We start from the raw sequence: 15741 nt of genomic DNA, 5'->3' as shown, positions 1-15741 counted from the left end.
GCACTGACAGTTTAACAATTTCTGCAAGATTGAGGACAATGCACATGAATCCGACTTAACTAGTTTTGGCAAAATACTGCTGACCAGTAATGCACTTTTTTGTGGAAGACCAAAAATGCATTTCCTTTATAGCAAAAAGGGTCCTTCCCTTTTAAATAGATGGACCTTTCAGATATGCTAGAAAAAAATTAAATTTCCTGAGAAATGCTGGAATTCATACAATTTCCTGAAGACATAAATGTCTTGTCATTACTGATGCAAGGTTTCTGGTTATCTTTCTAATAAAATTTACTGGCAATTTTCTGTAATTTTCTGTAACAGTATTTTTGCCTAACAATTTTTTATTTAATGCTTCTTTAAATCAATTTATATTTACTGCATCACCAGTAAAATCTGTTTCTTAAAAAAAAAAAAAAAATTTGTAGCCTGTTACATTGGCCACTGTTGTGTTTCTTGAGTTGTATTTAGACACCACCCTTCTGTTGGAATAAGATATGGAATTTATACTACACACATTGCATAGCTTATTCTGAGTCTAGGTCTAAAGAGCTTATTTTGAAATTTGGTGCTATGTAGACAGTGCCAAATTTCAAAGGCACTATTCCGACAAATCCCTTAACTCTCGTGGAAGGAAGGTTACAGGGACACTGGATTAGCAGGAACGTTTAAAGACGTGGCGTTACTATTTCAGGATACTTTTGGTCTAGACATACCATTGGAGACAAAGAACGTCATTCTGATTTCTCAGAGGGCTGAGTCAAGAGTAACATGATTCGTGTTTACAAACTCCATCGACATAGTACTAATAAGGTACTGACATAGGAAATTTGGAAAAACTCAAGCAACCTGAAGGGTAGTAAGACTTGTTGTAAATATGAATGCAGAACATTTTATTTGAAAACATGGATGATGGCCTCCAATGTTTGTATCTAATGAGTGTACCAGCAAAGTCACTTTTATATTCTGAAGAGAGTTACTACTCTTCTTCCACCTACCTCCTGGAATTAATCTATTCTCCAACCTACTGACAGTTGATAGAAAATAAGATTAGAAATATGCCTAGGTTGGCTGGAATTTCATATTTTTCTAGTTGAAGAAGTAAGTTATGAATCTGCAAATCTTATTTATATGGTATATTAACTCTCCAAACGTGTTTTAGTTAGGTCTTCAAAATATTTTAATAATAATACCGCTGTAAAATAATATGAATCTATTCCTTAATGGTGCAGCACCTTTAATAAACCAGGAAATTATTAGCTCAAAAAAGTTCTGAATAAGCTACTTGAACCCATATTTCCTTTCAGGTAGTTTCACTTACATACATACAAGTTTGGACAACATTCTTTAGAAAAAGGAAAGACTAATATTCACACACTTCATAATTATAGGTATTCCATGTAAGAAATAAAGGATTGCAGTTTCTCAATATAAATCATATATATCTTTCCAGCTATTTACTAACAGGATTATTTTGGAAGATTTCCAGTCTGAGGCTAGTTTTATTGTCATTTGCAGGAAATTGCTTGAGTGATTAAAAGAACCAATGTTCAGTCCATCTTCACAACCAGGTAAGCATTTGTATGGATTACTTGTTCATAGCTAACACATGGGCTGTGTCTACACTGGGCCACTTATTCCGGAAAATCAGCCGCTTTTCCGGAATAAGCTGCGAGCTGTCTACACTGTCCCTTGAATTTCCGGAAAAGCAACGACACTTTACTGTACAAAATCAGCCGCTATTCCGGAAAAACTATTCTGCTCCCGCTCGGGCATAAGTCCTTATTCCGGAACACTGTTCTGGAAAAGGGCCAGTGTAGACAGCCCAGTAGTCTTTTCCAGAAAAAAGCCCCGATCGCGAAAATGGCGATCGGGGCTCTTTTCCAGAAAAGCGCGTCTACATTGGCCACAGACGCTTTTCCGGAAAAAGGGCTTTTCCAGAAAAGCAGCCTGCCAATGTAGACGCTCCTTTTCCGGAAAAACTGAAAACGGAATAGTATTCCATTTTAAGCATTTCTGGAAATTCATGCCAGTGTAGACACAGCCATGGGGTATGTTTACACATCAAAGTTAATTTGAAATAACAGCCGTTATTTCGAATTAATGTTCCTAGCGTTTACACAGGGAAACTGCAATTTCAAAATAAATTCAAAATAGCGGAGTACTTATTTTGAATTTGGTAAATCTCATTCTATGAGGAATAACGCCAAATTTGAAATGGCTAAATTGAAATAAGCGCTGTGTAGACACTTATTTCAAAATAGGGGGCCTCCAGCCCTTCCCAGGGTGCCATGGTGGCCACTCTTGGCCAAACCAGGAAAACTCCTCTGCTCCCCCCCAATCCCGGAGCCCTTAAAGGGGTAGACTCAGTTTGGCCACAGGGCCTATGCCAGCTCTAGGCCTGCCAGCCCAGAGCCTGCAGGCACTGCCTCTGACCAAGTTGCTAGCATGAGCCAGCCAGCCAGTGCCAGCCAGCCCTCCACCACTTCCCAGGAGCCTGCCAGGGGTCATAAAAGACAGATGCCTTCCTGGTCCAGTGCGGAGATCATGATCCCCGCACTAGATGGAGGAACGTGGCCGTCTACAGATGGATGGCTGACAGCCTGGTCACTAAAGGCCACATGTTCCACCAGGAGCAGGTGTGCATGAAAATTAAGGAGCTGAGGTAGGCCTATGCCAGGGCCACTGGGGGCAGCTCCCAACCAAGGGCAGACCCAGATCCCTTCCTCTACTTCGAGGCCCTGGACCACATCTTGGGGGGTCGGACGGTCCATGCCTCCCAGGTGGTCATTGTCCCTGCAGCAGAGGGCCCTGACCAGGGCACAGAGCAGTAGGAGGAGGAGGAGGACGATGCCGAGGAGTCGCAGGAGCCTGGAGGGAGCGTGGCACTCACCCTGGACACCCGAGGCATATCAGCAGCAATATCACCACTGTCTTCCGAGGCCGGGGAGGCCTCGACATGTGAGTGCCATCACTGTCCCCTTATGCGGGGCGGGGGGGGGGAGGCAGAGAGGGAGCCCAGGGACCACATGTGTGGGCCTTGCTGAGCACAGATCACGCAACAACTTGTGCATGTGCTGTGCCAGCTGGGGCATGTAGCCCCAGCTGGCTGCCACACAGGAGCCCTGGCCTGTTACCCACACACCTGTATGTATGAAGGCACATGACATGCTCTGTACCCCGGGGAGGCACATTGCACAATACCCTCCATCCACAAGCCTCCTTTACTCAGAGACAGGGCACATCCCCCCCCCTCCCCACACACACACACACAGGGGCATGGGTACAGTCCTGGGCCAGCTCATACTTCTGGGGATAGCAGGACATGATGGTGCGGAGACCTGCTCTCCTCACCTTGCAGAGGGGGGCTGGGCTTCACCCACTGTGTCTCCAGGGATAACTCACCACCTCTCTAGCTTCTCCACAGCTGCACCAGCTGCGAGTGAAGGGCGCATCACCCCACCCAGGCCAGCCTCCTGCATCCAGGCCAGCAGGCTCACCCAGAACCAGGAGAGATACCAGCGGCAGCACTTGGGATTGCTGCAAAGGCAGGTCCACAGACAGGAGCACTGGATGCAGGAAGACCTCCAGCTGTGGTGGGAGAGCTTGTAGGAGCTGTGTGACCAGGGCTGTGCCATCCGCGACCACCTGCAGACCATGGTGCAGAGATTGCTGCCTGCTGCCGCTCCAGCCCCTGCAGCCACCCCAGCTTTGGCTCCTCCTCCCACTCCTACTCCCGCTCCCGCTTCTTCCTTCTTCCCCCTTCCCCTCATACCCATTCTTCCCCCCCTCCTCCTGGGGCCACCGGGGCCCCCGCACCCGCAGTGCTGGGAGACAGGTGGGCTGGCAAGACCCCCAACCCTGAGCTTCTCCTCCCCCTTCATCCCCTTGCCTCCTCCTTCCAGCTCCCAGGTTTCCCCCTCCCCTCTCCCAACTTCATCCCCCCCCCCACCCCAGTTATGGTCAATAAAGAGAGGTGTTTTTTTGGCAACACGTGTTTTTATTTGACATTAGGGAGGGGAAAGTGGAAGGATGTGAGGGTGGAATAAGGCACAAGGCCCCAGTGGGGCACACCAGGGAGACTTCACTCCTCCTCCATCGGAGGCCCTGTGGGAGAGCTTCCAGGATACCGGTAGCCCCCTGATGGGCCTCCCACCTGTGGGGCTCCGCGTACAGGTCAGCCAAGTGGTCGGCCTATGCCATCCATCCTGGCAGGAAAGCCTCCCCCTTCCACTCACACAAATTGTGCAGCACACAGCATGCTGCCACCACGTGCGGAATATTCTTCTTGGAGAGGTTGAGGCGGGTGAGGAGGCCTCTAAATTGGACCTTAAGCCGGCCAAATGCCCCCTCCACAACAATCGGTCCCTGCTGAGCCTGGCATTAAAGGCCTGCTGGGAGGGGTTGAGGTGTCTTGTGTAGGACATCATGAGCCAGGGTTGTAGTAGGTAGGCAGCATCCCCCACCAGGCAGACAGGCATGTCCATGTCCCCGACCCTGATGTGGCAGTCGGGGAAGAAGGTCCCAGAGTGCAGCCTCTGGCACACGGAGGAATCACGGTAAACTAGTGCGTCATGTGCTTTGCCGGACCAGCCCACATTAACGTCCACGAACTGGCCCCGGTGGTCATACAGAGCTTGCAGGATGACCAAGTAGTATCCCTTCCGGCTGATGTACAGGGAGGCCTGGTGTTCCGGGGCATGGACGGGGATGTGTATCCTGTCGATTGCCCCCCTGCAGTTGGGGAAGCCCAGGGCGCCAAGCCCCTCGATGAGCGCATCCACATCAGTGAGGTAGATGACTATGCAGAGCAGCACTCTATTGATGGCCTTGACCACCTGTAGAGGGACACACAAAACCACCGAGAGTAACTGGGGTGCCAGGGTGGCTGAGTGCGCTCCTTCCCTGCCACTGCCCCATGCCCCCTCCCCAGGAGCAACCCCCCCGTAATCCTGGGTACCACAGGCAGTCTGTAGTGCGGCTGGGACAGAACAAACCCTCCTGTGGAAGGGACTTGCACCCCCACTCCCTCTTTTCCCTAGGGCAGCCCATCCCCTCCTCGCACCACCCGCCCCCGCCACAGTGGCCGGAGACTGCCATACCTGCATGTGCTCTGCTCTGACGGTAGATTTCCCCACAGATCAGTAGCTATCCGGCTTGGAGAGCTTCCAGAGGGCAATGGCCACATGCTTGTGGAGGGGAATGGCGGGCCTCATGTGCATGTCCCGTCTCCGCAGAGCAGGGGTGAGCCTCACAGAGTTCGAGGAAAGTGTCCTTCTTCATCCTGAAGTTCTGAGTCCACTGTTGGTCTCCCCAGTGCTCCACGATGATGTGGTCCCACCAGTCGGTGCTGGTGTCCAGACGCCAGATGCGGCCACTGCTCCTCCATAGCCCCCAGGGGGATCCGGAAGATGACCTGGAGGTTGGGCTGCCACAGAAGCTGCCAGACAGTCTCCAGCACCTGCTGCCAGGCTTGCAGCAAGACATCCAAAATGAGCACCAGAGTGCCCAGAGGCAGTCTGGGTGCCAAGTGCTGTGGTGTCCCGAGTTAGGGCAACCAAAGCAATTAGAGAAAAAAATGCTTTGCTGTCCCTCAGTGAGGTAGGCAAGCAAGCAGGAAAACCTGAGAAGCAGCTGTCCAGGGGGGTCCCTTTAAGAACAAGCTTCAGATAGCCTCAGACAGCAGCCACACAAAGCAACTACTGACCGGATGCCCTGCTGGAAATGGTTTCAGCTGGCCTTAAATGCGATTCAGCGTCCAATCAGTGTGGATGCACTATTTTGAAATGCATTTTATGTGTAGACGCGTAATTTCAAAATAACATTTCAAATTAACTATTTTGAAATGAGATATTTTGAAATAACGCTGTAGTGTAGACATACTCTTAGGGACATTTATTTCCTCTGAAACATATTCATTTGTTTGTTAAATTATTTCTAAGTCTGGCAGGTCATTTTTATTACAAATTTACTTCATCTTTTCCCCTTCCAACCTTGAATCCTGCTAATCACAACTAGTATGTCTGCCACAACTTTATGAAAAAGATCAAGGTTCCAATTTAAAATGTATATTTTTACATATACACCCCTAACCTCCCACATGCATTTAATATATATACACAAACTACATAAAAGTTTTTTAACTTAATTTGTGCCATATACCATATTTGTAGATGTCTGAATATAAAAGTAGGTGCACAACCAAGCAGTGTATCTGCAGGCAGAACTCCAGATTTTTTGTTATTGGAATGCACTATTCTAAGTAAGCTGATAGAGGCTGTGTCTAGGCTGCATCCCTCTACCAACACAAGGACGCAAATCAAGCACTTCGGAAGTGCAAATGAGCCCAGGAATTAAATATCCTGGGATTAATTTACATACTCACGTTCCGACGCTATGCCGATCACGCTCAGTGTCGAAAGTGAAAGTAAAGTATAGCCGCGGTTCTGCCGCATTTCTGCCGACAGCGGGGGCTTTTTTGGCAGATCCGAGGAGTACAGGATCTGCCGAAAAAGCCCCTACTGTCGGCAGAAATGCGGTAGAACCGCGGCTACACTTTACTTTCACCTTCGACAGTGAGCCTGATCGGCACATCGTCGGAACGTGAGTATGCAAATTAAGCCAGGGATATTTAAATCCCGGGCTCATTTGCACTTTCGAAGTGCTTGATTTGCATCCCTCTGTCAGCAGAGGGATGCAGTCTAGACATAGCCTGAGACAGAAGCAGCTTGAGCATCCAATTTTAGTAACTGCTTACAAAGCAGTCATAAAAATGCTAGAACTCAAGTGTGAGGGAAACAACATAGTAGTGGGAACAAAGTAATTGTACAATATAATATTACACGGTGCCAGGACAAACACTAAGCTAGTATATTATTTTACAGTTGATAATCATAGCTTGCCAACAGCATAGAGCATTCAACCCACTTCTGATAGTTTATGATATCAGCTTAAAAATTACTTTTAATTTTATTCTTTTTGGTATTGGTCCCAGACTGACAAGAGGAAGTTTTGGACTTGGAGTCAGTATATTCTTCATTCCTTAAAGTTTTCAGTTAAACACTCCTAACTGTTAAGAATTCCACTTCATGTACAGTGCATTGGGAGCTAGATGGCCTATAGGGCTATGCTGAAGTTTAGATGAGTGAGCACTTTTCAATTTGTTGAAATTTGATCTTGGATGCAAACAAAAATGTCCCATAAGTTTTTCATTTGCAAAAAATCTCTCTGAAACAAATGGTAGAATAAGTGATTAGGCATTTGAATTCAGCTATGCTGCATCTGGAGGTTAATCAGTTCTGTCTTCATCGCTAAGTATTATCAAGGATGACAAAAATACTTTTAAAAAGGCTATATATAATAGCAGAAGGTGAAAAGATGAACATGTTAAATTCTGCATTTGCAACACTGTAAATTAAAGAATGGTTAAAATCTTTCAAATGCATACAGAAATATACATTTATATCTGATATTGTGGCAAAGCTCTGGCCGTGTCCTGAGGGTCCTGTGTTTCTCGGTGGTTATCGTATGCCTCAGAACTTGCTGTGACCCTCCACACAACCTCTTGTCCTTTACTAGAGGCAGGAGTCACAGCCTACAGAGACATCCTCATCATAAGCAAGGCCAAGGATTGGGGTGAAGTTCCTCCATAGTCTTTGTTTCCCCCATCTGGGGAAGACTCAATAGTGTATGGAGAGAATTGGGGGGAAGAGAGGAGAGAACCTGGGCCTGCCCACTATTCCAGGTTCTGGTCTAGGGCACCTGGCAGTTTTTCAGTCTTGTGGTCTTTCTGTGGACGACTTCACCAAACGCTCCCCCAGTACCTTCTCCCTGCTACCTTAGTAAGTCTCTCCTGCTCTTGCTCCTTCTCTCACTTAATACCTCAGCTCTCCAGTAGCACACCTCTTACTCCTAGCCGTTGGCTTTTCTGCTGCTTTTCCTTAGTGGAAGCCTTTTAAACTAGCCCCAGAAAGCCTTAATGGGCCATTAACCATTCTTTAATTTACAGTGTTGCAAATGCAGAATTTAACATGTTCATCTTTTCATCTTCTGCTATTATATATAGTCTTTTTAAAAGTATTTTTGTCATCCTTGATAATACTTAGAGATGAAGACAGAACTGATTAACCTCCAGATGATTGGCCTTCTACTTCAGGCAAGTTCTTAATTGGTCCCAGGTGCCTGCCTGCCTTGATTACATGGCCAATTCACTCAGGAAACAGAAAACTATTTACACAGTTCCCTGAATATTTGCCCTCCACCAAATTATTGTAGACAGTGGGACAAAGCTCCTATGAAATCTCGGTGGGTTCTGCACTTCCTGATGGATTTTGCTTGTGTCATAGTCTCACGGCAGCCCAAAGATTTTAGGCACCACACCCAGGGCTTTAGTATGCTGTTTGCTGAGCTCCTTTCATTATTGGCCAGCATATGGTAAAACAGAGAATAAACTCCACAGTTCTCTTCCCTGAGTGAAAATGAGGAGGTGGGTGTTGGGGAGGAACCTGGGCCCTGAATTCCAGCCCAGGGCTCTGTGATAGTAGCTGCTTGTGTGAATCCCCGACACCTGCTATAAGATAGGTCCAAGACCCCTGGGCTACTTCCCCACACCTTCCCCAGCATCTTCCTTCTCTCTGGGTTGTTCTCCTAGTGTTCAGTTGTGGTCTCCTTTCCTCCTACTCCCAATGGTGCCCTCTTCTGTTCTCTCAGCTGCATTCACTCTACAAGTACAGGCCAGCTTCTTTTATAGCCAGTCTGAACTGGTTTTCTTAATTACCCCCAGGTGTCCTAATTGGCCTAGGCTGGCCTGACTCTGCAGGCCTGGTCAATAGCCCCAGATGTTCTACTGCCCCTGAATGCCTCTGCTGGTTCTAAACCAGCCCCTCCCTGATACTCTGGGAACAGAGATCTCCTCAGTCTGAGGCTTATAGGTCTCCCCTCCACCGCTTTATAGCTTTCTGCTCTGACTCGGTCACACCAGATGTCATTGGTGTGTTGCTCATACATTTGTGTATTGCACTATGTAATATCTGACAACTGTCTCTTTACACTCATTTATATATTCAACTTTGACCTGGGTTTTTTAATGCTTGATCGATGCCAACTGAATTGTTTAAATTTTTAAAATCATTCAACTATTTTCTTGAGTTTTGAATATCAAATTATCATCGCTACTTCTCTTTTGAAAAAGAAAACCTGACCACATTTTTTGGCCAACCAACAGCACTAATAGATGAATGCAGTTTGAAACTTGTGCATAAACAGAGCTCAGCAATGTGTCTTCCGTGCTTTATTAAAATTGGAAAAAATTACATTAAAAAAGGCCTTAAATTGTACATTGTACCCTCTATGATATACTGGAAGGAGGACATGAGACACTGGATATGGCTTAATTAGGCTACAACTTTATTATTAACTCACTGGGAGTACTGGATATATAAAAGAGGTTTCTCATCTTGTGCAGTAACTGCGGTTCTTTGAGATGGTTATTCCTGTGGGTGCTTCTCCTTAGGTATTTGGGTGCCACTGTGTCTCTAGTCAGAGTATTATGATTAGCAGTGCCCTTGGAAGGCTGCACACGTGGGGCAGCTAGCACATACTAAAACTGCTACTCTGCATGCCCAGCTAACTGTCCCCTCTGTTCCTTCTCTGCCCCAGAAATGGAGGATTCCAAAGCAGATAGGAGGAAGGGTGGGAGGTAGAGCACCCACAGGCTACCTCCAGACTGCATCTCTCTGTCAGCAGAGGGATGCAAATCAAGCACTTCAAAAGTGCAAATGAGCCCAGGATTTAAATATCCCGGGCTTAATTTGCATACTCACATTTGGTCACTGTGCCAATCACGTGCCCTTTTGAAAGTGAAAGTAAAGTCTAGCCACGGCTCTGCCGATAGCAGGAAGCTTTTTCGGCAGATCCTGTACTCCTCAAAAAATGAGGAGACTTTACTTTCACTTTCAAAAGGGCAAGTGATTGGCACAGCCCCCAAACGTGAGTATGCAAATTAAGCCCGGGATATTTAAATCCTGGGCTCATTTGCACTTTTGAAAGTGCCTAATCTACATCCCTCTGTTGGCAGAAGGGTGTAGTTTAGACACACCCACAGAGACAACCATCTTGAAGAACCTCAGTTACTGCACAAGGTGAGTAATTTTCTCTTCTTGTTCAAGTAGCGTCCCTGTGGGTGCTCTAGCTTAGCTGACTACAAAGCAGTACTTGTGCTCGGAGGAGGGGACTTACATTTGTCAGTCTGTATCCTAGAAAGTATGGTGTGTCCAAAGTGTGTGCCAGACGCAAGTAATTCTTGGAGGTGTAATGCTTATAAAGGTGTGTGCAGAAGTCCAGGTTGCAGCTCTGCAAATATGAGATAGAGGCACATTCTTCAGGTAGACCATAGAGGCAGCCATTTCCCTCACAGAGTAAATGTGTACTACTGATGATGGTTCTTGATTAAAAGTGCAATAAAAGCTGATTGCATTCAGAAATCAATTTGAATAATCTTTGCTTAGAAAAAGTTGTGCTTTGGGATCTTTCTGTAGTTGAAACAAAGTCTTGAGGATTTGTGGAATGGCTTAGTTCTTTCTAAATAAAAGGCAATTGCCCTGGGGATGTCCAAGGTGTGCAGAATTGTTTTTCTGTTGTCTGCATGAGGTATTATGAAGAAGACAGGTAAATAGGAGGCTGGACTTGATGACCTCCTGAGGTCTCTTCCAGCCCTAGCATTCTATGAGTCTATATTGACTCATTCCAATGGAAGGAGGTAGTTACTTTCAGGAGAAACTTGGGATGTGGATGGAGAATGACTTTGTCCTAATACAACATCATGTGTGGAGGGGTGTCTGCCAGAAGGGCTCTGAGCTCACCCACCCTTCTTGCCAAAGTAATGGCCACTTAGGAAGGCCACTTTCATGAATAAGTATAATAGTATGCAGGTAGCCAGGAGTTGAAATGATCTGCCTGTTAGTGCCCTTAGTACTAAGTTGAGGTTTTATTAGCAGATGTGTATTCTGGATTCCCTTCATAAATCACTTGATGCTAGTATGACCAAAACCAGATTGGTCCTGTAAAGGGAGATGAAATGCTGTTATTACAGCCAAATGCACTGTTTAGGGAATAAAAAAAAGGGCAATACCCATGTTTTTGAGAGCTAAAAGACACTTGAGTATAGGGGAAAGTGGGACTGATGTGGGCAGAATATGCTGATTGTCACAGTGTCTAGAATATCTGTGCTATTTGTGTAAATATGTTTTTCTGGTAGATGGTCTACAGCAATTCAAGAGGATCTCCTGGACAGGAGCAGAGCAAGATGTTTCAACTGATGGCAGCCAGAAAGGAGCCACTCCCAGAGTTGCAGAGTCTGTATGTCCGAGTGATATGGTTGATCTTTGTTCTGAATGAAAAGACGAGGGACAGGTGGAAAGCACCATGGGGTCGATGTTGTCATTTGAAGGAGGTAAGGCTACCAGGTCTATCTGGGCCAACTGGGTGCTACTAGAACTACTGTGGTTCTGTCCTGTTCTATCTTGAGGTGCACATGATGGAGAAATGGCGGAAAAACACATGAAGGGTGCATTCCACTTTGTTGTGAAGGTATTCCCTAAGGATTGAGAGTTGATGCCCACTTGTGAGCAGTACTGTGGGCATTTCGTATTGGTGCTGATTGCAAATAGGTTTATTGTTGGGTATCCCCAGCATCTGAATACCAGGGAAAGCATTTTGGGATTGAGTTCACACTTGTGATTTAAGGCAAAATGCCTGTTGAGTTTGTTCACTATAATATTGTCTTTGCCCAGCAAGCAGGTGGCTCTTGGAAGGATGCTGAGCAGAATGCACCACTTTCAAAGCTGAACCACTTCTGAGAACAATGGGTAAGATCGGGCCCCACCCTGATAGTGTGTATAGTATATTGTTGTTCGATTGTCCGTAAAAAATTGTACCATTCGGTTCAGAATTAAAGGAAGAAATCTCCTGAGTTCCAGGAGATTTATATAAAGCCTGGATTCCTCTGGAGACCAATGTGCTTGGACAGAATGGTGTTTGATATAGATGCCCCAGCATAGGAGAAAAGCATTTGTAATGATTATTACTGATGATGGTTCAGGATGAAAGGGAACACTGTTGCAAATGTTGGTTTGATTCGTCCACCAGGATAATGACTCCTTTATTCTGGCTAGAACAGATAGCTGCTTGTTGATGTGGTGAAAGTGTGGTCTGTATACTGTTCCTAACCTTTTCTGTAGAAGTCTCATGAATAGTCAAGTATGTTGGACCACGAATGTAGCTGTTGTCATGTGGCTTATAAGTTATAGAAGGAGTTTTGCTGTGACCTACAGGCTGTTCTATGCTGTCCGTACCATGTCTGCGAGCACTAGAAACCTCCGACAAGGAAGCAATGGTATGGCAGGCATACAATCTAAGTAAGAACTGATGAATTCCAACTGTTGCTTTGGGATTAATGTGCACTTTTAGAGATTGAGCTGTAGGCTAATCTGGTCAAAGAGGGCTCTGGTGGTGCTGACCTCTCATTCTGTGGTTGACCCTTTCAGAAGGCAATTGTCCAGGTATGGGAAAATATTTCCTAGTTTGTGGATGTGTGCTGTTACCATAGCCAGGACTTTGGAAAAGATGTGAGGAGCAGCTGAAAGGCCAAATGGAAGGACTCTGTACTGGAAAGGCTGTTGTGAACTGCAGGTATTTTCTATTTGACGGGTATATTGTGATATGAAAATATGCATCCTGTAGGTTGAGGGTCGACAGCCAGTCTCTCTTCTCCAAGGAAGGGATTATTGTGGCTATAGTCACCATCTTGAAATGTGGTGTGCAAATGAACCAGTTGAGGTTGTGTACATCAAGAATGGGTCTCTAACCACCCATTTTTTTTATTGTAAAAAATAGTGGGAGTAGAACCCCTTTCTCCTGTGCTGTTGAGATACGTGTTCTATTGCTCCAAGCTGCAATAGGTGGCTCGGTTCTTGCATGTGAGCAACCATGTGAGATGGGTCCCTTAAAAGGGATGGATAGGGGTGGATAGGTGGGAGGGTAGATGAAGAGGAGGCAATAACCAGTTCTCACAGTTTCAAGCATCAACCTGTCCATAATGATTGTGCTCCAGGCAGGAGAGAAGGATGCAAGGCAGCTCCCAAATAGTGTAAAGATGTACAGATATTACTTTGGAGAATTTGGGGCTCTCTGGCCTTCAACCATCCCTTGAGAGTTGCAAAGTAGAAGACTGGTCTACAGGTTGCCTGCGTCTAGTTTGGTGTTGATTATGCCTAATGTTATAATGTCTTTGGGGCTGCGTGCAAGGAGGAGTCTTATACCCCTGATTAAAGAATCTCCCCATCTTCTCTTGGTTCCAGGTATGTGTATCCCGAGAATTTTGAGGGTACACTGGGAGTCCTTCAAAGTGTGAAGGGAGGCATTGGCCTCAGTGAAGAGCGTAGAACCTTCAAATGGCAGGTCTTCTACCATAGTCTGGACTTTCCTTGGATACCTTGTGCTTGCCGCACAACTACCATGGGAAAGATGGAACATGCCACAGTATCCTCTAAGTCAGTGGTCTCCAACCTTTTAAAGCATGAGATCACTTTTTGAATTTAAGTGCAATCAAAGATTTACCTCACACCCAAATACCCTTGCCCCGCCTCCTTTGTGCCCCTTCTCCGAGGCCCCACTCCTGCTCACTCCATCCTCCCTCCCTCCCCCACTTTTACCAGGCTGGGGCTGTAGGTTGGGGTGTAGACTCTGGTCTTGGATTAAGGGATCTGGAGTGTGAGAGGGGCTCTGAGCTGAGCTTGGGGCAGGCAGTTGGGGTGTTGGAGGGTATTCTAGGTGCAGGCTCTGAGAAGGTGTTGGGATGCAGGGGTGCTCAGAGCTAAGGCACGGGCTTGGGGTACTGGAAGGGGTTCATGACTGGGGCAGGGTTTCGGAATGTGGGCTCCGGCTGGGCCCTGCTGACCTCAGGTGGCTCCTAGGTGGTGGTACAATGGGGCTAAGGTAGGCTCACCCCTGCCCTGGCCCTGCATCACTCCCAAAAGCAGCCAGCAAACTCCCTCCATCCCAAGCCCTATTGTGTCCCTTCTCTGCTCTGTGGAGATGGGATACATAGTGGGGGGCACCCTGACATCAGCACCCTCCTCTCCCTCCCCCGCCCAGCAAGCAGAATGCTCTTGAGAGGACAGCTCCAAGCAGAAGGCAGGAGCTGCACAGCAGTGCAGGGAGAGGCAGCTAAAGTGCTGGCACTAGATAGCCTCCTGGCCAAACCTGTCAGGATCACCTGTCAGAGGCTCCAAGATCTACCAGTAGATCCCGATCTACTGGTTGGTGACCACTGCATTAAGTCTATGAAGCAGGTGCAGTGCAAGAAGTAAGTGTACCTTCACTAACATTTGCCTGGTTGTACTGTTCTTGTTTTTTGTCCCACAAGTACACAATAAATGATGGCATCTGTTTGAACAGATGTTCTGTGTACACTTGGCTAATAAAGCAGTATAATTTGTGATCCTGGGCTGGAGGGTGGATGATGAAAATGCTTTTCTCCCAAACAAATCTAAGTGTTTCCAATCCCTATCATTGTGAAAAGCTCAGAATTAAAGAAAGAAGGTGTTGGCATGCATTGTGCACTGCTCTGAATTCCAGAAGATTTGTATGAAGCCTGGATTCCTCTGGAGACCAAAGTTCAACTTGTCCCTTTGGTTTACTGCCTCCACAACTAAAGAATTTGGAGTGCTCCCTGAGGCGCCACATAATGTGCCACATAATACTTTTTATCAGACCTTTTAAAGACTGGAGGGATTGTGGCTGCAATCTGCCATGTAGTCTTAGCAGGGTCCATAAAAGCTGAGTTTATCATTAGTGCCATCTTAGCAGTAGGGGAAGCATGTGGGATATCTGTGAGCCTCTGTTAAGTTCACCAGAGAAATCTCTAAGAAATCTGCCACCCTTTGGTAAAATTCTTGAGAGAACCCGAAATCGTCTCCTGTAGTGGATGCTGGGGACATAAGGGTGTCATCAGGTGACGAGGAGGATGTGTGTTTGTGAGTCAGCTATCAGTTCTTCTTCCATCACCTCAGGCTCCTCTTCCACTACAGACTGATTGAGTGATTGTGCTTAAGTAGTCTCTGGACTGTATGTGGAGCATCCTGAGTCTTTTGGGACCTATACATGGCCCCTGGGTCCCAGTATAGACAATTGGCTGAGATTGGCACCAGTGGAGGTAGCCACTGTGGAGGCTGCCATTGAAGAGGCTGTTCTGTTGGTCCTTGCAAAGAACGGCGAGGAATGGGGAGGCCCAAAGAATATTCTTCCTCCTCCTCACTACAGAGCAGGGGTGCTGATCTCGCTGGCATGGCTGATAAGCTTAAGCGAGATATGGTTGGAGTGCCATCGGAGACAAACAGCAGTGTTCCAGGCACTGAGGTAATCAAGAGGTCTGCATTTGTGGTAAAAGACTGCAGTACCAACAGAGTGGTACTGGTGAAGGCGCTGATATGGTCTGCTGCACCAGCGATGCCAAGTGCTGAGTCTGCTTTGACAGACTGGCAGAGGGCAGCATGGAGGCTCTCAGTGCAGAGGCGGAACGTGGTTTCTCCAGTGCCAAGGAAGTCTATATCAGTGCTGATGGTGCCAACTTAGGCTTTGCATTGGAAGGTGCCTAAGGGTATGTCTAAACTACATTTTTTTTGAAAGAGGATATGCAAATTCCATGCAAATTCTTCCAATCACTTTTTCAAAAGTGGGTCTTTCAAA

At 46.6% G+C, this 15741-nt stretch overlaps 1 protein-coding gene across 10 annotated transcripts in view; it reads right to left on the bottom strand.

Moving 5' to 3' along the window:
* The window catches only part of SBF2 (SET binding factor 2), a 639223-nt gene that overhangs the window by 292970 nt on the left and 330512 nt on the right, over window positions 1-15741 (bottom strand). The window lies entirely within an intron of this gene.

The sequence above is a fragment of the Pelodiscus sinensis genome, chromosome 5 (genome assembly GCF_052426305.1).
Source record: "Pelodiscus sinensis isolate ZL-2025 chromosome 5, ASM5242630v1, whole genome shotgun sequence".
Taxonomy (NCBI): domain Eukaryota; kingdom Metazoa; phylum Chordata; order Testudines; family Trionychidae; genus Pelodiscus; species Pelodiscus sinensis.
Note: the sequence above shows the minus strand (reverse complement) of the source record. Positions and strands in the feature narration are given on the sequence as shown.